At 37.0% G+C, this 25,425-nt stretch overlaps 1 pseudogene; it reads left to right on the forward strand.

Moving 5' to 3' along the window:
• The window catches only part of LOC129928684 (dynein axonemal heavy chain 6-like), a 76,106-nt pseudogene extending 53,027 nt beyond the window's left edge, over positions 1–23,079 (forward strand).
• Positions 23,080–25,425: the final 2,346 nt, after the last annotated feature.

Below are 25,425 nucleotides of genomic sequence, written 5' to 3' on the forward strand. Positions count from 1 at the left end.
TAAGCCACGAGCTAGCACTAGTGCTCAAAATACTTTTTCAGGCAACTCTTAATCAGGGTTAGGTACCTAAGATTGCAAACTAAGTGGATAAAAGAAACCTGGCAGTTCATGATGAATAGGGAATGTATACTCTCTACATTTGTCATGTAGTTTTCTTAATTGCTTTTGTCCTATCTTTATTCATAGTAATATATATATATATATATAATCCTTCAGTCACGAAAATGAATGCTGTAGTTGACGACTTATTTGACTTAATCCTGTGCACTCCCAGGGGAGCATAGGGCCACAACCACACCTCTCCACCAAACTCGGTTCTGAGCAGCTTTCTTCATTTGCTCCCATGTCATTCCAGTAGTAGTATAGTGCTTATTGCCATTACCACCTCCAGCAAAGAAAACCTTACAATCTGAACAATGAAAAGGAATAGAAAAGCAATCTCAGCAACATGTGTCATGAAGTTATCTAAAAAATCAAAAGTTATTTATGTTAAAAAATAGCTGGAAAAAAAAACAGTGAGGCAATAAAGAAAAAGCTTAGGAATTATGTTGTTGTTTTTTCAGTGTTTCTATTGTTATTATTAGAACTTAATGTTTGTTTTTATTCCAAAAGAATCAACTTGTTTATTAAGGCTTGTCCCATTAAATTAATTATGACATGAAGCTGATATAAAATAATAATTTGACGAGAGTTAGCCTTACTTAATGCTAATTAGGCATGGGGCATCTGACTGTGTTAAGATTATTAAATTTCATTTAGTGCTGGATATTCAAAAATAAATCTTTTCTCTAGGTTACTAGGACAACATTTTGTAAAACATTTATAATTGTCTAACAACCTTTTTTTTTTGAGAAAATTCATCTACCTGGTATATTGAAAATACATTTTTTGACCTTTCCTTATAACAATTGTGAAAGACTATACCAGTATAGAGTCAGAATTAATTGAAGCTGGATGATTACTTATATAATATTGTTATTAAATCTTATTTGGATAAAAGATTCCTGGCAGACATTAATCAACTGGCAAAGGAAGTTATGTATTAGAAAAATGTATTCCCTGTGCTGTGTAGAAAAAAAAAAGAGAAAGAGATAATCAATGTTTGAAAGTAATGAGAGGCTGTATTATGGGAGTAGCTACTGTGATATATGGTAGACTAGATTTGTTCAATTTAAAATAGAAAATGCAATTAGGGAAGAAAAATGTGTTTTTGTTCAGTACAGACCATCCTGGCAATGCAAGTTCTAAAATTGGTGGCTCATGAATATAAAAAAAAAAATGCTCAACACACACAAAAATATAATAAACACACATATAAAGTATAAATATTTCTTTTATTTTTTAAAAAAGAAAATGTTCAGCATCAAAACATGCAGCAATATGGACCTGTTAATTAAACAACTAATAAATCATAATGAACCTAACACAGTTAACAATAATGATATTGTTGTGTCTCTCTCCTTTGTTTCTTGATTGAAATCAAAACAGCTACCACCAATTGCGAGAATGTGGCAACTCAGATTCTAAATAGGCTGATACTTTATTGAGTCTAATGTATTACATGCCAAATAGTGTACTTTATTGAGTCTGATGTATTACATGCCAAATAGTGTACTTTATTAAATCTGATGTATTACATGCCAAATAGTGTACTTAATTGAGTCTGATGTATTACATGCCAAATAGTGTACTTTATTGAGTCTGATGTATTACATGCCAAATAGTGTACTATTGGCAACACAAAATTTCTAATTGAATAACTGTTGTACTGTTCTGATCTTGTACTGGACTCCACTGTGCTAGACTGTCTTGACTCTGCAACTCTCTCTCTCTTTCTTTATATAGGGTTTCTGAATGTCACTAGTCCTCTCTGGATGATCCTTTCTTCACTTTCCTAAAGTAATTCATTTCAAAATATTATCTTTTTAGAAAAAAAAATGTATGTATACAGTTTTTCTTATAAATAAGTCGTATCTATTTTTATTTTAGTACGCTTTTAGTGATAGTGATAGAGAGTGTGCATTGCTCAACATGGAAATGTTTTGTAAAGATGGTTACATCCCTTGGGAGACACTGATCTATATAACAGGAGAAGTAGAGTATTGTGTGTATTGTCATTTGCGCATGAGATATAAATATTTTAGTTTCTTTCTAAAACACTAAGCCAAAAATATTTATCTCTTGACTTTTCATGACTTTGTTATAAACGTGTAATTAAAAAGAAAAATTTTAAAGGAAATTATTGTAATAGTTTGAGACAACTTCATTAATAATTTTGTAATTGGAATTGACCAGACATGGATGCCCACTTCATGTGGAGCGAAAATGACAAAACAGTGCACATTATATCATATATTCTATATGGATTTTGCTCAGCAGCTAGACATGCAATATCAGGCTTTGAGACCAAGCTGGATTAAAGGAGTAACAGAAGTGGGCTAAATTGAGTCAAGAGAGAAAAGTATCATTTTGTCATCAGACCACAGATGGCTCACATTTAATTATTATCGCATTTCTTAAAATGCAATTGTGCATTTTAACATTTTAAAATAAAATACCACCACAAGTTTCAAACTACATACATCCATAAAAGACTGCATACATTAATCTATATTCGTTAATTTTCAAATTTTAGGTTAACATTTTTGAAGGATTATTTTTTTGTACAGTATAATACACAATTAGTTGAATGATTTAAAACTTCTTTTATCACCACAGATTACCTATGGTGGTCGAGTCACAGATGCCCAAGATCAAAGATGTCTAAGGACAATTTTAAAGTTTTTTTTCAGACCTGAAACCTTAAAACCAAAATATAAATACTCGGAATCAGGTAATTGTATGTTGAATATAAAGTACATTCTAAAGGAAGTCCTATTCATTATTTGTGGCAGATGTTGATGTTGATGGCCAGGGGTGTCAATGGGGTTAAGCTCCCATTGTCTATAAAATACTCCTAATGGCATGCGTCTCAAATAGCCTCTGACAACTAAGTCCAGCACCTGGCCTGCTCGTGTGGCTTAGATATTAAGCCCGGCGAAACTGCTCTTACTAACAGGTGAAGGGGTGAAGGCGGATACCTGGCGCCACAAAACCGGGAGCTTCGGGCAGATGGAGCTCGTCAGCCTAGTAAGGCAGTTCATCTAGGAGAGGGGTACTCTGACTTCAAACCCCCGCTGCCTTGCGGTACTGAGGCTTCAGGAGACAACCTCGAGGAGAAATCAGGAGTGAAGCCCCTTAGGCGTTGGGAGTATCAGCTGCGAAATTCCCTCCGGCAGCTTCTGCAACTGAGTTGGTGCCAAATGTAATGCGATGCGTTCCTTTGGATCACATCAGCAAGGTCGAGAGAGGGATCATGACGCATGGGCCACCCATGACCCCTTTATCCAAGGCCCAGAAATGCGCCCCAGAGAGGAAACTCTGGTGCTGCTGCAAAGTGGCTAAAACAACACGGGAGACAACAGTTACGGGTTATAAGTCCAACTTGATTGGCGTAATGTATGGACGCCACGGGTTGTCTCTGACGGTGGGAGAGGTCTTCGCGCCTCACTGATCAGCTACCGCCCGCCTCATCCTGGGCAGCCCCCAGTCAGTTAGGTGCTGATCCGCCACAGCCTGCCTGCTCTAATGGGTGCTTAGAGCTTAGTTTAAAACGACAAGTAGGCTGGAAACTTGCACCAAGCAACAAAAGAAGAAAAATTAAACTGAAAAAGAAAATCCCTGTCATGCGACTGGCCACTTGAAATGTCAGGACAATGTGTCCTGGTCTCACTGATGATCTAAGGCAGATCGACGATGCAAGGAAGACGGCAGTTATAAACAACGAGCTAAAAAGGCTACATATCGACATTGCAGCCCTGCAAGAAACCCGACTGGCCGAAAACGGCATGCTCCGCGAGACTGACTACACTTTCTTTTGGAAAGGGAAAGCACAGGATGAGACTCGAATACATGGTGTGGGCTTTGCTGTCAAGAACAGTCTTCTTCCCATGATAGTCCCTCCAGTTGGTGGCTCGGAACGGCTACTAAGCATAAGTATGATGACAGCATCTGGAAAAGTCACTCTAATTAGTGCCTATGCCCCCACACTAAGCTCGCTTCAGGAGGACAAAGACAAGTTCTATGAAGACCTCAAAGAAGCCATTGCAAACATTCCTCAAAAAGAACATATGATCCTTCTAGGTGACTTCAATGCCAGAGTAGGATCAGATCACACTACCTGGCCAGACTGTCTTGGGCTTTTTGGAATCGGAAAGATGAATGAGAACGGACAAAGACTGCTTGAATTCTGCACATACCATAAGCTCTGCATTACCAACACATACTTCAGAACAAAACCACAGCACTGTGTCTCATGGAGGCACCCTAGGTCTGGGCACTGGCACCAGCTGGATATGATACTGACATGAAAAAAGGACATTGGAAATATACTGCTGACACGTAGCTACCAAAGCGCGGATTGTGATACTGATCATACTTTAGTGTCCTGCCGGACAAGACTGCTGCCAACTAAGATCCACACATCACAGGGAAAAAGAAAATCACGCCTGAATACTACTAGCACAAAAAATCCTGATCTTTGCACCGAATTTGAGAACAAATTAGAGGAAGCTTTTAAAAACTTCTCTGTGACTGAGGTAGAAAAAAGCTGGACGTTTATGCGTGATACAATCTACCAAACATCATCACTGGTCTTTGGAAACAAAACCAAGAAAAGCGAAGACTGGTTTGAAGCTAGTCTACCAGAAATGGAAACTGCCACTACGAACAAGAGAGCAGCCATGCTAATCTACAAGAAGGATCCCACCCCAAGCAACTTAAAAAGGCTCAGAGCTGCACGTAACAATGCCCAAAGAGTAGCGAGACAATGTGCTAACAAATACTGGCAGGAGCTATGCGAAGATATTCAATCTTGTGCCGACTGTGGTAACATAAGAGGACTATATGAGGGCATGAGAAAAGCCTTTGGACCTCACACCAGCAAGTGTGCTCCTCTCAAGTCAAAAGATGGCTCAATCATCAGCGATCGTGCGCTGCAAATGGAACGATGGGTTGAACACTATGCAGAACTCTACTAGATTGAAAACGCCATCTCACCAAATGCTGTTTCCAACTTTCCATCACTTCCAGTTTTGACGGAATTAGACGAAACGCCCTCAGTAAAGGAGCTGAGCATTGCCATTGACATGCTTGCACATGGGAAAACACCCGGAGGAGATGGCATTCCTGCTGAAGTAATTCAGGCTGGAAAACATGCCCTAATCAAACCACTCCATGAACTGCTAAGCTTGTGCTGGGAACAAGGAATGGTCCCCCAGGAATTGAAAGACTCCAACATTGTTACAATGTATAAAAATAAAGGCGACCGCTCTGATTGTAACAATTACAGAGGCATCTCACTGCTTAGCATAGTCGGAAAGGCTTTTGCTAGAGTATTACTAAAGCGATTACAGATCCTGGCAGATCGTGTTTATCCAGAGTCGCAGTGTGGCTTTAGGGCAGGTAGATCTACAACAGATATGATTTTCTCTCTTCGGCAGCTACAGGAGAAGAGCAGAGAACAAAAGCAGCCCCTCTTCATAGCATTTATTGATTTGACCAAGGCCTTTGACCTTGTTAGCAGAAGCGGTCTGTTTGCTGTACTAGAGAGAATCGGCTGCCCAAATAAGTTAAGAAAACTAGTGTCAGCTTTTCACGAAAATATGCAGGGCACCGTTCAGTTTGAAAGTTCTTCCTCCAGGCCATTCTCCATTAAGAGCGGTGTCAAACAAGGATGTGTACTGGCCCCTACACTATTTGGCATCTTCTTCTCAGTCGTACTATCCAGTGCTTTTAAATCCCTGGAAGACGGAATATACATCCATAGCAGATCCGATGGAAGGCTCTTTAACCTGGCACGTCTTAAAGCCAAAACGAAAAGGCGTCATATCTTGATAAGGGAGCTGCTTTTTGCCGATGACGCGGCACTCGTATCTCACTCACAAGGAGGTCTACAGAAGCTAGTGAATGCCTTAGCAGCTGCTTGTCAAGAGTTTAGCCTTACTATAAGTCTCTCCAAGACCGAAATCCTGGCACAAGACGTCACAGAAATACCTATAATACAAATTGGGAACCACACCCTTTCAGTGGTGCAGGAATTTACCTACTTGGGTTCAACAATTGTCAGTAACCTAGACTTAGACATCGAGCTGACAAAAAGGATAGGAAAAGCTACCACAGCATTGGCAAAACTCTCCAAGCGCGTCTGGGAAAATGGTAAATTGACCACAGCGACCAAAATCCTAGTCTACAACGCCTGTGTTGTGAGCACTCTCCTTTATGGCAGTGAGAGCTGGTCAACATACATGTACCAAGAGCACAGATTGAATAGTTTCCACTTGCGCTGCCTGAGACGCATAATGGGCATCTCTTGGAGGGACCATGTCTCCAATCAGGAAGTTTTAAGATTGGCCAATATGAACAGCATGTATGCTCTCCTGACACAAAGAAGATTACGCTGGCTCGGACATGTCACCCGCATGCCAGATAGCAGAATCCCGAAAGATATCTTATATGCTGAGCTTGTGGAAGGAGTCAGACCCAAGGGCCGCCCAAGACTAACATATAGAGATGTCTGCAAGCGAGACATGAGAGCCTCAGGCATCAGCGAAAGTATGTGGGAAAACATAGCCAAAGACCGGAGAGCATGGAGACAACCCTTGCTGAGAACAAAAGAATTGAAGCGGCTTTAATCAAGAGGGATAAAAAGAAAGCCGCCCTGTCTGCTAGCCCTAAATCAGAGGCATACACATGTACGAATTGTGGCAAAGTCTGCCGTTCTAGAATTGGCTTGATTAGCCACACCAGATTCTGCCCCGTCTCAAGATTAAGCCAAAACCAGTGACTCATTTGGGCGCATCCATTGCCTTTCGAGACAAAAGGAGCCATATATGATGTTTATTAGCAGGTTTCAAACTAGAACTAAAATAAATTGAATATGTTTCCTTTTTTTCTTTTTATACACCATATCTGTGATCTAACCTTTGAAAGTAGCATCTTCGTCTTCGTACAAGTATTACTTCATTCAGTACACACACACATACACACATTGTCCTTAACACAGATCAACATATTTTGATGTAAAATACAAATATTCAAAATTGATTTCTCATCAGTAATGTTTGTATAATGTTCTACTAATAATTTGTAAAAGATTAAGATGCTGGTATAGTCAATAGCTTATGGCACATCAACATTATTTAGATCTCTATTGATTGTAGAGAAGCTGCAGGGTTTAGAAGCGTTGACAACTGATCAAAAAGTTTGTATTGCTATTAAGATCAATGTCATAGAGAGGGGTGTAACATGCACTTTAAAATAGTTGCATGGAGTGATCAAAGCAAAATTCCTTTTCAAAAATATGCAAACAAAAAACATACATAAATTATAACCAGTTACAGAATTGAAGTATGAGCCTAATCAAAATTGATATAACAAATTAGATTAAATCCATTCTAATCTGACTTCAGAATCCTATGCAACTTGAGCAAAGATTTAACATAGTGAAAGTAGATTTGATTAAGACTGTTTTGGTCTGTCAGGGTGAGGAACTTTTTAGCTCGTGATACATTGTTTATTTTACTATTCCTCTTATCAGCTGGCAAAAGGGTTAAAAAAAAACAACAAACTTGGATGGACACAGATCTCAAAAATAGCTCTAACAAATTTAACAGTTTAAGTATAACTTTGGGAAAAGAATAACCAGCTAATTGGCCGCACTTGAAACTTGTTTGACCATTATAATTTTTCAAAATATAAATTTCTTACAATTACATTTTGTCTGGAGGTCAAAGAGTTCAATAAATACATTCAAACTTTTTCAAGAACATTTGACATCTTTGAAACTTTTATTACTTGTATTAATATCTAGATCCAGTATTCTAGTCTAGGCTACCCTTTTTTAAAATATTGCCATGTCTGCATCTGTATCACTAAACTAGAATTTTATATATTCTGACTAGATTTATACATGCCCTTAACCTTGATTTATTTCAGGTATGGGGGAGAGGGAATTGTTCTTTTGTTTAAAATGTATTATTCATTAGTAATTAATAGCAAAGTAATTGCTTACAAAAAGTCATCAGCCTCATAAGAAAGAATGTCTTTGAAAAAAAAAAGTTATGTTGTTTTGTATTAAATACAATGGGCCATGGAAGGTAATTTTTTAAATTTAATCTATTTTTAATCTAAGGTATTTACTATCCACCTCTTGTCAAGACATTGGCTACTGTCAAGGCTTACATAGAATCTCTACCACTTATAGATGAGCCAGAAATCTTTGGGCTCCATGAGAATGCAAACATAGCCTTTCAGTTGAATGAAACCAATGCTTTACTTGGTAAGTCTGTGTTTGTTTTGGTAATGGTTGTATAGAAACAAAAACAGTCGCAATTGACTGCTATGTACACTTACACTGGTTTTGTTTTGAAATACTTTAGTTAAGAATATGATTCATTGTCATATAATAAATTGTCATATAATCTTTTTTACACTGCTTTATTATGGCTTACAACATTGTAGCCATCAGTGAGTCTTATGCTCTATGGACAGACTCCTTTGCCACTTTTCTCCCTAAAAAGATACAGATTGTGGGTCGTTTAGAACTTGCTTTTTGTTGATCTCAGGAGAACCACATTTGATAATGTTCAAGAAGAACATTCAAACCAGTTCGAAACTCTTGCTTTATATATCTGTTTTGTTCACCTATTACCTTGAGCCTACTGTTTTGTTAGCAGCACTAATAAATCAATTGATTCTTCTTATTCAAATAAATCAACAAAAAAAGGGTGAGATGTTTGGAATTTAAGACAAAAATTTTTGTTCATGCAGAACTAAAGGAGTAAAACAAATTTTTATCTAGCTACAATACTTGATGTTCAACCGAGAATCGTAGCAGCTGATGGTGGGATGTCTAATGATGATATTACTTATGAACTTGCTGAGGCTGTCCTGGATCGATTGATTGACAAACTGGATATTGAAAGAGCGAATCCCAATATGTTTACAGTACGTACTAATATTATTAGTTCCAAGTAAAAATGGTAGTTTTTAATTCTTAGTACTTACTTTACTTAGAGTCCATCACCCCTATTTAAGTATGGGCCACCAGCAATGGATTTCCATATTCCCATTTATTGGGCCATCCTTTTAATTCTTAGTAGGCCTTTCTGTTTCTAATATTGTTAGTGATCCATAGTTCCATAGTTCCTAGTATTACATGATAGTCTTTTAGTTCTTGTGATGCTTTAGTGTCTAGCTTTATATAGTAGTGTCTTAGTTTTTATCATGCAATACCTAACATAATAGTTTGCTCTCTTAGCATGCAATAATACCTAACAGTAGATTGCTCTCTTGGCATGCAATAATACCTAACAGTAGATTGCTCTCTTAGCATGCAATAATACCTAACATAATAGATTGCTCTCTTGGCATGCAATAATACCTAACAGTAGATTGCTCTCTTATCATGCAATACCTAACAGTAGATTGCTCTCTTAGCATGCAATAATACCTAACAGTAGATTGCTCTCTTAGCATGCAATAATACCTAACAGTAGATTGCTCTCTTAGCATGCAATAATACCTAACATAACAGAATGCTCTCTTGGCATGCAATAATACCTAACATAATAGAATGCTCTCTTGGCATGCAATAATACCTAACATAATAGATTGCTCTCTTGGCACGCAATAATACCTAACATAATAGAATGCTGAATGTGAAAACTACTACATTATTAAAAGCTTCTTATTTAAAGAAAAACAACATAATAGTGCATACAATATTTTTTAAAATATCAAAAACCATGTTGTTGTTTTTTTCAATAATATTAGATATGCTTAGTAGTAATTGACAAATTGATTGCGAAATATTGTTTCTTTATCCACTAGCCTGACGCCAAAGGTCGCATAAACTCTTTAACCATAGTATTGATGCAAAAAACTGAAAGATTCAATAAACTGCTTATAATAATCAAGGTACATGTTAATAAGATTTAAATATAGAATAATTAATGAGTATGTTTTATATTATTGTATACAAAGACCTTACTGTTATTATAAAAGGTTTAATGTAAACGAAATCTTAAGTCTAGATTTATTTAACGAATAGTTCACGAGGCGAATTACAAGAAGATTGCTTATGATATGATATTGACACAGAATAAGTTCCCCTTTCAACTTTGCAATATTTATGGCATATGATGTCAAGGTCATCTATTTTGCTGGCCAAGGTTAACAAGCAGGGTATCATGTGGCCAGCACAATGACCTACCGCCTTTTCTTTCCCCAACTAAAGTCAGAATTTGGATTAGAATTACAATTTGAATTAAATTAAAATTAGAATTTGGTGGACTCAGGGGCGTCCTAAAATCACAAAGCCAAGCACTTAACCACTCAGCCACCGCACCCTCAATATCTCATGTAGTGAAATCAAAAAATTCTTAACTGGCCGTTTCTTGTAAAAGCAAGTTGGTAGCTCCATTCAATTTTCTAGGCTTTCAATGCATTCATCAACTTGAAAAAATTACTCTGGAATCCTTGATACACTATAATGAATCTCCACCCTGGGACGAAAGCCCTCTTCCTACTATAAGGGACCATATTGAAAACATAAAAAGAAAATCTGACTACAGACCAACAGAGCTCAAGGAAATAGTGAATTGTTTTCTACAAACCAATTATCCTAGCAATCAGTGGATCAGAGTTTACAGGGACGGCTCATTCCATAAAGCCACCACAAATGGAGGAGCTGGAATACTCATCGAATGGCCAGATGGAGGAATACTAGAAAAATCCATTGCCACTGGAGAGCTCTCTGACAGTCACAGAGCAGAAAGGGGAGCACTAGCACTAGCTGCTACCATGCTAGCAAATCATCCACACAGTTCCCCACACAGTCAGATTGTCTTTCTAACTGATGCGAAAACAACCCTCCAAAGCTTGCAAAACTCTGATTCCTCTTGTATTAAAAACCTCAGAACAGCACTTACAAAGCTCAACAACAACAGCAAAAAAACTGTTATTCAATGGATACCAGAATAGAAAATACCCAGCAATAACTGTTGGAATTCTCGTGATAATGGTGAAATGATAGTAAGTCAGAGCTTCATTTTAAGAGATAATTTGGTCAAGTTTTTTCAAATTTATTTTTACTCCTTTAGACATCATTAGAACAACTGAAAAAAGCCATCAAAGGTTTCGTAGTGATGAGTGAGGAATTGGAGAATGTATACAATGCTTTTTTAAATAACCATGTAAGTAATTTATTGTTTACATTTAGAATGAACGTAGATCTATCTGTTAAATTTTAGTTTTATTTTTCCCGAAAAACTTCACACATTTTATTGGAAGCTTCAACTTAACGTCAGCTTCTCTTATACAAATTTAGTTCAAAAAGAAGATAATAATTCCAACCTGAATTCATCCTGTTACCCACTGGCTCATGTGAAACCTTTACCTTTTACCTTTACCTATCCCTTAGTCTGTTGGACCGTTGGGGCACCAGGCAAGATTTGTCGACTGTCTTTCGCCATTCCTCCCTTTTTTTTGCCTTGTTTAGAACCTCTCTCAATGGCAGGCCCGTCCATTCTTTAATGTTGTCCTCCCATCACTTTTTCTGTCTGCCTCTTCTTCTTTTCCCTGGCACTGTTCCCTGAAGGAAAGTCTTTGTAAGCCCCGTAGATCTTGTAATGTGGCCAAAGGTTTTAAGCTTTCGTCTTTTTACAATAGTTAGCAGGTCATCATGGGCTCCAATTGCTACAGTAACCTTGTCTCTGATTTCTTGGTTTGTGATGCGGTCTTTGAATGTGATGCCTAGGATCCTTCTGTAGCATCTCAATTCCATTGCTAGGATCCTCCTCTCAAGCTCTGCATTCAACGTCCATGACTCGCAAGCATATAAAAATGTGGCCATGACCAGAGAGCGCATCAGTCTGATTTTGGTGCCGAGGGCTAAGCCCTTATCTTTCCATATTATTTTAAGTTTTGAAAGGGCTGCTGTGGGCTGTGCTATTCGGGCCAATAGTTTGGGTTTTGTTCCCTCATCTGAGACAATAGCTCCGAGGTATTTGCAGCTTCAAATACCTCATGTGAAACAGAGCTTAAAATTCTTTTAACTCATTGTTTTTCTTTTCCTTCCTTCCTTTTCATTCTCAAATTGTTCTTGGAAATAAAGATTATTTATATTAATTTGTTCTAGCATATGGAATAAGAAATGTGTCTTTAGCCTTGTGTCTCTGAGTATTTATTATATTAGGTAATGTTATTGTACTTGCAAGCTATAATTTAGTGTTTTAGGTATTACTACTACTTTGTTTTCTAGTGTTTTGTCTTGGAATTCCTCTAAATGTTTAGTGATATCCTAAGTTGCTAATTTAGTTTAATGTAAGTATCCATTTGTGATATGCCTCATAGCTCTATATGACATCTTTTAGATTCTTTATCTATCACATGTTGAAGGATCCCCCAAATTAAGATGCAATTTTGCATTGTGGTTTAAGGTGAAATAGAATTTTGTTGTGATATTACTGTCTGATTTGCAAACATTTATGATAAACTATAGTCTTTTGTTTGATTTCTTTATTATGTCAATATGGGAATTCCAAGATACTGGTAGCTTTTCATTTATTTATGTACGGTATTTTGAGTTTCTAGTCCTCACTCTTCATTCAATGTATCATAAGATTAAACATTCATCAAGTCAATATATGAATTGTTGTAGTGGTGTTTCTTGTTTGACATAATTGATTAACTGTGTCAGGGGGCCAGGACAGATAAGGCAAGGCTTTAAAATACAACCTGACACATGTATGGATCAACTTTCCATTCATTATGTTTTTTCTAACAAAATCATTGTTGTGTAAATTATATGACTTACTCAATTTCAATAGATTTTTAATTTGGTTAGGGTTATTTCTTTCTGTTTGTAAAGCACAAGTTTCTTGCTTTATAGCAAGCTTCTTGAATTATAGTCCAATTCCTTTTGTGGATCAGGGGGAGACAATGGGTTGCCTTCAGGCACTCAGCAAACACAAGTCTGGTCAAGTTTGGAATAAAACTCAGCCCTCTCCCCCCTCCTCTCGATGGGTTGCCACGGAATTCTTTTTACTCAGCCACACATCTCACATATTATAACAAAAAAGAAAAATAGAACTTCAATGAAAATAAATTATGGAATATCTTAAATCAACTGTGCTTACTAATGGTTTAAACTTATCCAGAGTTTTCCAATCACTAATGTGTTTTATGTAACAATAATAATCAAATATTTTTAACAATATGTTTAGAAGCACTTTAGTATATTTGATACACATTTTGATACACATTTTCAGGTCCCAGAATTATGGGCCAGAAACGCTTATCCTTCGTTAAAGTCTTTAGCATCTTGGGTTAAAGACCTGATAATGAGATGTTGTTTTATTGACAATTGGATCAATAATGGACCTCCTAAGTCTTTTTGGTTGTCTGGCTTCTTCTTTCCACAAGGTTTGTAATTTTGTTGGGAAGTTGTAGATCTAAATGTAAGATACTTACAATATCTTTCCACAAAGTTTTATGTGCCCTATAAACATCATGAAAATGTGTTTGAAAATAAATTACTGTGCTACCTGTTTTTTCGGAGTATTATGTTTCTTAAGCTGTAACATAACATGATTGGGTATGACTTTATTGCCCTATATTAAAGGATGAGTTTTGATCTTCCCATTTATGATCACCTTGATTTAAGGCAACTGCAGGTGATTGCTGTTAAAGCTAAAGTGTCAAAACCATGTCAGGAACAAGTGAAATATAAAAAGTACTTTTAAAAACAAATAGCATTACTTATTTTGAATTAATAATCTAATTAATTTTTAACAGAGCTAGACTAATAATAATAAACTTGTGCAATTGGAAATACTTTAATTAGTTGTTTTTGTTTATTGCCACTTTAATGCTAATAGCTTGCTCAGTGCACTATGGTCCAATAAGTTTCTGTTGGGGAAGGGGTTGAATCTGGGAGAAAGTTTTGGTGCTGCCCTTTCAAAACCAATTTTTTTTTTTTTTAAACTAAGAAAGTTGCTTGATTCTGTATTTGAAATGGAGGTCTCAAGTATCTAGGATGGAAGGCTAATGTACTAGTCACTGAGCTGTTCAAGTACTGATAAAAAAATAGAAGGTTTTACAGTCTTAAAAAAAATGTGTCACCTTATTCTCTACACAAGGCTTATCTCACTTTGCTTAGTACATTTAGGACTAATAATGAGAAGGCATGTATTTGAGTCTCAAGGGGGAGTGCAGCATTTCACTCGGCTAGGCTGTCCTAGCTGTGACCTACATATTTTGCCACACCCAATGCAGACATAATTGTTGTAGACATTGCTGTGATCCGTTTAGGTTCTCTTTCAGTAGTCTACGTCTGTCCTCTGTAGATTTCCTTTAGATCTCAAATTATGTATCCTTCTGCCTTTGTAACAGACCTACTGCTGTCTTGTTCACAATAAGCCTGCTGTCTGGTAATTAACTGCCTGGTCGTGCGGTTTTCGCGCTGGACTGTCGTTCGGATTTATCGATGGTCGAGGGTTCAAATCCTGCCCGCTCCCATCCCCCGTCGTCCTGCGGGAGGTTTGGACTAGGAAGTAAACTATCTTCAACTCTGAAGGAACATCCGAAACATGTAAAACAAACATTTTAACTATTTGCTTAATTTTGTGATTGATTCATGTGTTGTCATCAACAATCAATAATTGTGCTCATTTTCAATTTGGTTTAAGAATGGGAAGTGGAAGAAAAAATGTGTAAAAGATTCCACTTGTACTTAGTTGGCAAGCATTTTTTTTTAAACAGTAAAAAAAAAAAATTAAAACTTATTGAAGACTATATCTTCTATTTATTTACAGGTTTCTTGACTGGAACTCTTCAAAATTTTGCTAGAAAGTACAACCAGCCTATTGATCATCTCTCATTCAAGTTCATTCTCCTGCCATATTCTAGAGAAGAAGCACTAGTTATGGAGCAGCTGCGTACAGTTAAAAAGGGCGAAACAATACCTATGGATCAAAATGTAAACTCTTAGTTAAAATCAAATTATTTCTCTAATAAATCAATATTTATTTTTAAAACAATGGTTAAATCAGTTTACGAAATCAAAATATAGAACTTCAAAATTAAAAACACTAACAAATGATCAGACTTGATATGGAAATATAGGAATTTAAAAAAAAATTAGAGAAATTTAATTAAACTTTTGTGGTTTTCTCCTCCTCGTCATCTGTTAGATTTTAATTTTATCATAACATAATGAGGAACCTAAATGCTTCCCAGGGGGTGTGGTGGTCAAATGGTTAAGGGCTTGGCATTCGAACCTGAGGGCCAGAGTTCGAATGTCAGTGAAGGCTGGGATCTTGAATTTCAGGATTTTTAGGGCGCCCCTGGGTACACCCAACTCTGGGGAAAGTAAAGGCAGTTGGTTGTTGTGCTGGCCACATAACACCCTGCTCGTTAACCGTTGGCTTAGAAACAGATGACCTTAACATCGTCTGCCAGTGTAGAAAACATGGTTGGAAAGGGGGAAACTTTTACTTTACTTAAATGTTTCCCAAACATGTTTAATTTTTAAAAAAAAAAGCATATCTAGTAAACTTATATTTCAATCCTATCTATTTTCAGTTGGATGTTCCTGATGTGCTTGTACATGGACTCTATATGGATGGTTTTGCCTGGGACTGGGATCACATGACTGTTGGTGACCAATTGAAAGGCCAGATGCAGGCAAAGTAAGAGCTCATAAAAAAAGGCCACATTGGCATTAATGTTTGCAACACGATCTTATTAATATTGTATACAACTTTCATTCAGCTACATATCATCTAGCTAAATGAACCAATACTTAAATACTGTCTGAATAGAAGCCATCTGTCTTCTACTGACTGAATAGAAGTCATCTGTCTTCTACTGACTGAATAGAAGTCATCTGTCTTCTACTGACTGAATACAAGCCATCTAACTTCTACTGAATGAATAGGAGCCATCTGTCTTTTACTGACTGAATAGAAACTGTCTTCTATTGACTGAGTAGAAGCCATCTGTCTTCTACTGACTGAATAGAAGCCATCTAACTTCTACTGACTGAATAGAAGCCATCTGTCTTCTACTGACTGAATAGAAGTCAACTTACTTCTACTGACTGAATAGAAGCCATCTAACTTCTACTGACTGAATAGAAGCCATCTGTCTTCTACTGACTGAATAAAAGTCATCTGTTTTCTACTGACTGAAGTCATCTTACTTCTACTGACTGAATAGAAGCCATCTAACTTCTACTCACTGAATAGAAGCCATCTGTCTTCTATTAACTGAATAGAAGTCATCTTACTTCTACTGACTGAATAGAAGCCATCTAACTTCTACTGACTGAATAGAAGTCATCTGTCTTCTATTGACTGAATAGAAGTCATCTGTTTTCTACTGACTGAATAAAGCCATCTAACTTTTACTGACTGAATAGAAGTCATCTGTCTTCTACTGACTGAATAGAAGCCATCTGTCTTCTACTGACTGAATAGAAGCCATCTGTCTTCTACTGACTGAATAGAATTTGTCTGTCTTTACTGACTGAACTGAAGTCATCTCGTTGAAGTTCAAAAAGCAAGTTTGAAAACATGTTTCAACTATTAAAAAAATGACTGACAAAATGGAAGATCCAAAATAATGCAAACAAATATTGTTAGACTTAGAGAAAGTGATGACAGAAATGAAACCAAGAGTGTCCTAGTCTCGTCACAATTTATGTGAACATGACTCTTATACACACTACAAAAAATTCAGCCTGAAGAAAAAAAAATAAAATTAACTCAACTACATAGGACAATGTAATTTAGAAATGCATTCCCTGGAAGATGAAAATCTGAACCAGCGACACAGACCCAAGTAGAATAGTTCTAAAAAATGTTGTTCAGATCTGTGCTTTTCTTCATAAGAAACTGGCCTCAAGCTAACCTTATAAAAGTGTAAAAAGAACTAAGCAGTTTGAAACATGTAGGACTATTTATGACCTCCATCAATTGACCGTAATATAAAAAAAAAGAAACAACTTTCTGTTTTGATAGTCATATTGAGGGGAACAAATCAGAAAAAAAGAAATTACTGCTTTCATTATTTCTATACAAATTGAGTCATTTAATTCTTTGTTTCTAAATGATATCCAGTTTGCCTGTAATGCACATGGATCCTCGCCTAGACTATGAACCAGATTTATCTCTCTATCCAGCGCCACTCTACAAAACTGCTGCAAGAGCTGGCACACTTTCCACTACAGGTAACAAGTTAACAAATTTCTTTACAGCTGGGATCAATGTTCTCACAAAACACTTTCTATCTTTTGTTAACTCCTACCATAGCTTTCATGGGCATGTCTGGTTAAGTCTTGCTACAGCTCTCACAGGTTTATTTTCTCCAAGACCTAACTTGTTTACTTTAAGATCTAGCTCTCACTTGTTTCTTCTTTGTATATCTCTCACTGATTTACTCTGTATATAGATATTGTTAAGGCTTCCGCACGGTGTTGATTCTTTGAAATATAACTAGTGTAGATCTACGTCTGCCTGGAAGTAACACTGAACTCAAACTACTTCAGTAACACCGGCGAAAGGCCGAAACAATCAAAATATGTAGTCGACGCTGATGTTGTTCTACAAATATATTTAATAATCAAGAAGGGAATTGTCCGATGTCAGCTATGTCCGTAAATCCGTATATCTATGTTACTGCTCTACACGAAGCGTCTTCTTTTTAGTGTCACTTGGAGCGTTCTTGTTTTTTAAAGATCTGTCACGTCACTTGTCACTAAGTAAAACTTTCCCCTTATTCCCGAAACAAATAACTAAATCCTAATCATGTCATAACAATATACAACATTTTTTTCTGTTCATAACAAGATTGGTTAAATATCAAGATAGATTTTTGTGTTCAATAGTTTCTGTAGCTAGTACAATTAGTCTTTCTGTGAATAAGAAGAGGATTCCTGAATTTCTCAATCATTTCTGTGTTGAGAACATCCTCATTTGCACAGCTATTCATTCAAAAATTCATTTAGGAAATGGACTAAAGTCATGCCTACTACATACCCAGCCCAGCAGAGTTTGGACATTTTTTTTTAAAGTATGGACACTGTTGATTTGAGATGTAAAGGATCTTACTATTACATGTGAAATTTTTCTTAGGAGGCACAGATCAAAAAAGAGTTCAGCTATTGAATGTGTCAAGACTATAGAGACCATGGCTTATAAAAGTGAGGGAAGAACTGTGGACTTTCAGCTTTGTTGATGCTGAGTCCTCGCCTTGGTCCTCCTTGTTCTTGAAGTCTACCCAATGCTGCACTAGCATGTGTAACACAAGTTTGTTTAATCATCTATATTAGCATATATTGTTACAGTGCTCCCCAACTGGACACATTATTGCATGCTGACTCTTTGTTTTAATACATTGTGGATGTTCCTTTAGAAATGGAGATTGTTACCCCTTAGCTCATTCCTCCTGCATGACGGCCAGCTGGCAGGCTTTGAACTCAGGACTAGGTTGATGACAATCCAAAGTGCATACTGCTCAACCTATCAATCAATGACCTGACATCAGGTAGTTTATGGTCATAGTATTTCTGGTTCCATGCCTACTGTGTTTGTGAAGCCAAAATGTGTACAGGGATAAGATCTGCTTCATTTGAGGCATTCAGGGTGCAAGCATCAGTCCATAGCAAATCTCTAATGCAGACATATTTTAGTCTTCAGTCTCTGTGTGTTGAATAGACCTGCATCAGAGAGATATAAGATGTCATAGTATTACTATAAGGCTTCTAGCCATGTTGTTTGTGTTTCAGGAACTCTCAGATTTATTCATTGGTTTCATCAAATCAATAATGGTGTTTGCATTTTGGCTGTGCTAGTCACAGTATATAGAGTGCATGTGATCTTTCTAGTGGTTTTCCAGTGTAAAGATTGTAATTGAGGTATTTGATAAGTTCCTGTTTGCTTTCTGTTGTTTTTTTAGCTTTAGTACATCCATTGGTTTAACATGATTAGTTTCCTGAAGCTGTCCATTTTCTTTACAGCTTAGTTTTAATATATGTCCAGATCTCAGCTCAGCACATAGTTTTTGTGATTGTCTGACAATAGTTAGGTATAGATCTATTTGATGCCACTGTTTGGGATACATTCAAGGGAACTGAAAAAGTGTATATGTTATGATTATAAAGTAAGGTAAAGTTCATCTTTCAGACCTTGTGGTCTATAGGACAGATAATGTAAAGGTCATCTGTTTCTGTGGCCTATGGGTGTCATGTGGCCAGCACAACAACCAACCGCCTTTACTTTTCCCCAACAAATGTCAGGTACCCATTAGAGCTGGGTGGACTAGAGGCACCAGAAGATCCCAAAAAATTAAAATCTGTCTTCACCAGGTTTCGAACCCTGGACCCCAGTCATCCACCGTGCCTCCTATGTTATGATTATGAGCTGAGTGTATTTCTAATAGCAATATGCCATTACTTCTATAAAATGGCCGATGACATGTTTGCCCAGAAAATGACTTCAGGTTGTCCAATCAGATTATGTATTTCAATACTGGTATAGTAGGCTTATCTGGTTTCTTTGTTTGTTTAAGTTTAAGTTTGATTAGAAGCTTTCTTTGATGTAGTATGGATTGGACCAACTGTACTTTATAGAAAGCTAGACATGTTTCCTATTCTTTCCTATATGTTGACTGAAACAAGAGATGTACTATTTTGAGAAATGATGTTAACAAAATGCTAAAAATAAGAAACTTAAAAAAAAAATCAACCATTTAGTAGTAGAAATTACTGAATTTAAAATTATGATCAGGCTTCAGTGCCTGCTTTGAGCATTTATTTTTTAATTGCTTGCTTTTAATGTCTATTTTTTTATGTTCTTATTTCATCATAATTAATTTTATTTTACACTTTTTTTTTCTGATTTTAAATAATAAGCATAACGTTATATTTATATATTATAATAGAAGGCTAAAATAGGCAATAATTTATTAGGGTTAATGATGAAATGTGTTCACATTGACATTTCTAAGATTACCTTTGACCATTCAATAGATTGGTTTTTAATATTAAGTAGATTTAAAAAGTGTTTTATTTGTGTAAGATTGCAGCATACAAAACAGATTGGCTGACATCTAGGGGTGTTTTTGTGTTTTAGAATATTGTTATTATTGATTCATGTAGGGGTAATTGTGTGTGCAATCAGCTGACACTGATAGCACAGGCCAGAACTAGGTAAGTGGTCTACTGTGATGAGGGATGACACTTCAGGAATGATCTGTATTCTGAATACTAAATATGCAATTGATGATGATAGTCTTATGATCATCAATCACTTTCTAGAACAGGGGTCCCAAACTCATTTCAGCATGTGGGCCACAGTGGAAAGTAACAACCATTCAGCGGGCCGCACCACAAAAAGAGAATGTTTTTTCATTAAATTTTACGAACACTACTGTCACTGCAGTTAAATGCTAAAATAAAGTTTTTATAATAATTAATTACATTTAGTGTAGTTTATTACTTGCACAGGCAGTTTAGTTTGCTGAAATAAGTTGACGTTGTGTCTGTCACTAATTAAAAAGCAGAAACTGTAGTTCCTCCCCCCCCCCCCCCCCCCCCCCACAAAAAAAAAACAAAAAAAAAAACCTACTGCAGATGGCTCGTCACTCATGTTTCAGTCCACTCAGCTGAGAGCGTTTGGCAGAGACCAGACCAACGACGTTAGGCCTGAAGTCGCGTGTAGTGGCAAGCCGCAAGGTTGCTCTCAGATGCTTATCAGTCAGTCTTGATCATAATGCTGTTTTGTTGATCTTCATTCTGGAGAAAAACTGTTCGCAAACGTACGTACTCCCAAACATCGCAAGAATTCTAGCAGCTGCGCAAAATAAGTTTGGAAACTTCTCTCTGGGAAGAAACTGGTAGAAAAATGGAACATCAGCGTATTTTTGCTTCAGAACAGTGTCACACTGCAGGTCCAGTAGTTCCATCTGGACTTTCTCTGGAACGTTTTTCATTTCAACTGCGAACGGAGTGGCAAGAAGGAAAAACTGTGGTTCGAGAGCAGTGAATTGATGAAAGCGGTGTTCAAAATCTTCCAGTAGTCTGAAGAGGATGTCTACGTAGTCTTTCAGGCGCTGTGGTTCAACCGTAATGCTCTGTAGAAAAGACAAATGAGCCAGTTTTCCATCTGCCAGAAGAGTGGCCCACAAAGTCAGCTTGTATCTGAATGATTTGATGTGGTCAAACATCGTGATAATCAGCTGCTTTGTGCCCTGTAGTTGTGAATTGAGTGCATTGAGATGTTGCGTGATGTCAGTAAGAAAAGCAAGATCTGACAAAAACATTGGGGCACTGAGGTGTGTCTCCGTCTTTCATTGCCATGAACAATGCTATTTCCCGTCTCAGTTCAAAAAATCACTTTTCCACGACTCAACCATCTGACCGTATGATAAAGCAACTCTCCGTATTCCGTTTCTAAATCAGCTAGCAATGACACAAACTGTCTGTGGTTGAGACCCCGTGCACGTATGAAGTTCACCATCTTCACGACAACATCCATCACGTTCTTCATTTGTAGACTTTTTCCACAGAGTGCTTCTTGGTGCAGAATGCAGTGTATGGCTGCTAAAAGTCCGGCCAAGCTGAGCAGATACCGTTTCTCTACCATTAATCCAACAACAATAACCTTCTCTGAAACAATAACCTTCTCTGAACACATTGCTGGTGCACCATCCGTAGCCACTGAAAAAAGTTTTTTCCCACGGTAGCCCACACCTGTCAATACAAGCTTCCAGTTCTTGAAACACGTCTCGTCCAGTCGTCTTTCCTCTCATGGGTAGTAAGTCCAATAGCTCTTCAACAATGTTCAAGTTTTCGTCGACCCCACGAATGAATACGGCACAGTATGCGGTGTCTGTTACACCAGTAGACTCGTCCAGTGCAATGGAATATGCTACAAAGTCTTTTGCAGCGGCAATCAGTTGCTGTTGAACATTTGTCGCTGACTCGGTGATCCTGCTTGCAACTGTGTTCGCAGACAAACTTATGCCTTCGAAGAGTTTCTTTTTCTCGGGGCAGATAATTTCACACGCCTGTAGCATACACTCTTTTACAATCTGGCTTTCAGTGAATGGTCGTGATGCCTTTGCTATCATCTCGCTAACAACAAAGCTTGTCTTCACAGAATCTTCGCTTGCAGTGGGCGGACACTTCATTTACTGATTTGTGCAGTTGTAAATCATTTCACGGCTTATATGTGGTCATTGTAAATTTTATCTAATTTTTTTTTAATTCGCGGACGTGGCCGCGGGCCACACAAAATTGTTTCGCGGGCCACATGGCCACCTGTTTGAGACCCCTGTTCTAGAAGGTCTTTGAGAACCCTATATTAAGAACAAAGGTGTCAATCTAGATGATTCATGATTGAGTGTCTCACGATTCATTGTGAAGGCAATAGGAAACAGTTAAATCCAGGATGAGGTGGAAAGGCCTGTAGAGTTTGGTACAGCTGTCGTTATAATATTATATATCCTTTTTTTTTTTTTTTTGGTCATTCCTTTGGAATTAGCAGCTGCCAGGTGAGGGGCTTCTTTGTGGATGACAAGATCTCCTAACCAAGACCATAGCTTCAGGCTTTGATTTAATAACCCTATAGATGTAGGCAGTAACATTCTTTATGCAATGATGTTAGGAGCCTCTGCCCTGGTCTATTATATTCACATTTTAGAGATAATTAAAAAATAAAAGTTTTTTTTAGCTGCTGCAGCCTAGGTGTATAGTATGATCTATAAATATTTGAACTCCACTGTTTTAACTTTGCTTTCCTTGTTTCTTTGGCAGGACATTCTACTAACTTTGTTGTAAGTGTCCACCTTCCTTCAAGCAACACAAAAGATTACTGGATAGCCAAAGGTGCAGCACTCTTATGTCAAATTTCTGATTAATTTTGCTTACAGATAAGTTGTAAAGCATTTAACAATAAAAACAATGTCCATTTCAAATGGTTTTTTAGTTATTACTTTGTGTTTGTTCTCCTGTTTGTTTGTTTGTAGGCTCACACAATGTTAGATATGTTAGTGAGCAACTTTCTTCTCTGATCACTATCTAGAACATCTTGTGTTCATATCACTAAAATAAAGTCTTTAACTACTTTAAGATAATTATATTTTTTACCACTATAAAAATGAAGTAAAAAATACTTTATAAAAATTTCTATTTAGTCATAATAAAATACAATTTTTATACATTGAGCTTCTCTTGACACATGAAAGAAAATAATATGAGACTATGTATCTATACAGTTGAAATTATATGATCCAGGCATTCAAATCCACTCTCATTCAGTCAGAATCACATTGCATAGTTAAGCAATAAATTATTCTCAAGGTCCGCAAAGTTGTAATTGTTGGAAGTGGTAATGGATATAAGCAATCCACTACCTATATCTGCTTCCTAATGGCATACATCTCAAATAGCCTTTGACAACCAGTCTAACAACCAGTCTAATTCATGTGTGGCTCATATATTTGAGTCCGGTGGAAGTCGGTTTGGTTCTTAGTGGGGTATCATACCATGCCCTCAACTGTAGAAAATCAACTGTGCAAGAATTATGGGTGTGATACTAAATGTATAGCGCAATGAGTACTGGTCATTTAAAGTATAAATATTTATTATACTCGGGTCATTTAAAGTATTGTTACGATCTTCTCTACCAGGCCTTCTGCAAACACTACTTAACTACAAAACACAGCACATCTAACTCAAGAACTTGACAACAAGAGCTTCTAGTAACAAAGTGGCGGTTTAATGACAATTACAATTACATCAACAGCCAATTCAACACAATTGGCTACATCAAATTCAAATGCTTTAACACAATAGAACTGCCTAACTTAACAAGTCTCTCTAGCTCGTACAGCTACATTTTCAAAGGTACCACAGTCCTTACTGCCTTACTGTTCTGGACTCAACTGTCTCTCGTTACACACCGTGTCTCTCGGTCGTGAAGGCTCTTGATCACATGACCACAACACAGGTCATACTTGCGTGAACTAGCAGTACTGTCCCTTGTCTATCGACACCCGTTGACCTGTGTGATTGACCTGAGTCGTGTGTATCAGTAGGCCGCACACACATTAACCCTTTCGGTCCGCCACTGGAGTTACTACAGTATAATAAATAAATATCTATATCTATTTATATTCAACTTGATGGAGATGACACAGAAGTCGACTCTCTGATAATATTATTATAGACCGCACAAACTAGTAAGCTTCAGGCAGATGGGGCTCGTTAGCCTTGGTGAACAGGATACTGTAAAGAGACTTGAATTGATGCATCCATGACTTGTAACTTATTGTATTTAAAGGCTGGTATACTAGAAATATAATAGAAATATGGAGTGTCCCGGCTTGGCCTCCGGTCTTTGCATAAAAGAAAGTGTAGGCTATCATGGTTCCAGTTAAAAATCTTACCTTTCCTAATTTTTATATTGAGGATTAACAAAACTCCCACGGGATGCCAGGAAAGGTTTGACCCGGGATTTTCCAGACCACATATCACTAGACAATATCCCACGACCAGGCAGCCATCCGTAGTTTCATAGCTCACACTATGCACAATAATAAATGTGATATATTATTTATTGCATACATATGTTTGTGTTTCACATATGTTGGCTTGAGCATGTTTGTTTATTAAGTGGAACATTTTTTAAATGGTTAATTTAATTTCATTAATTTATGGACTATCCAGCTATATATAGGCCTGCTACATTCAGTGAGGTCTTGTCTTCAGTTGTTTGCCTTTATCGGTGCCAATAGAAAATCCTGTTACCAATATCATCCTTACCCAAAATAATTTTTTCAATTAAATCTACCTTTTAAAAAGTTTCTTAGCTTTTACAGACATTTTAGCCTAAAAGTCTTTTGGAAATAGAAATCAATGGATCTAATTTAATGCGCTTGGCAGAGCTCGAAAATAATATAGGGGGGAGTGAAGCTTGATCCTAATAAAATGACCATATGTCCATGCGACCAAAAAAAATTAATGCAACATTACCAATACCAGGCAAGGTTGACTCATCCAGCTGCACAGTCATACAATAGGTCAGCGTGTGTGTGTGTGTGTACTGTATCGTTATGAACTGTTTTGTCATTCGTATGTAAAAAGCCTTAGTGTTCTATATAAGGTTATTACCATTGTGTTATTCCACTGCAAAGTCTATGTCAGTGATGATAAAAATGTAAAAAAAAAAAAAAAAGGGACACGAAAGGTCATCTGACGTCATCGAGAAGTACATAGAAGTCTAACTTATAGAGCGCTGGTTGTAAGTATGTATGTGTTCC

Source organism: Biomphalaria glabrata, chromosome 10, assembly GCF_947242115.1.
Source record: "Biomphalaria glabrata chromosome 10, xgBioGlab47.1, whole genome shotgun sequence".
Lineage (NCBI taxonomy): Eukaryota > Metazoa > Mollusca > Gastropoda > Planorbidae > Biomphalaria > Biomphalaria glabrata.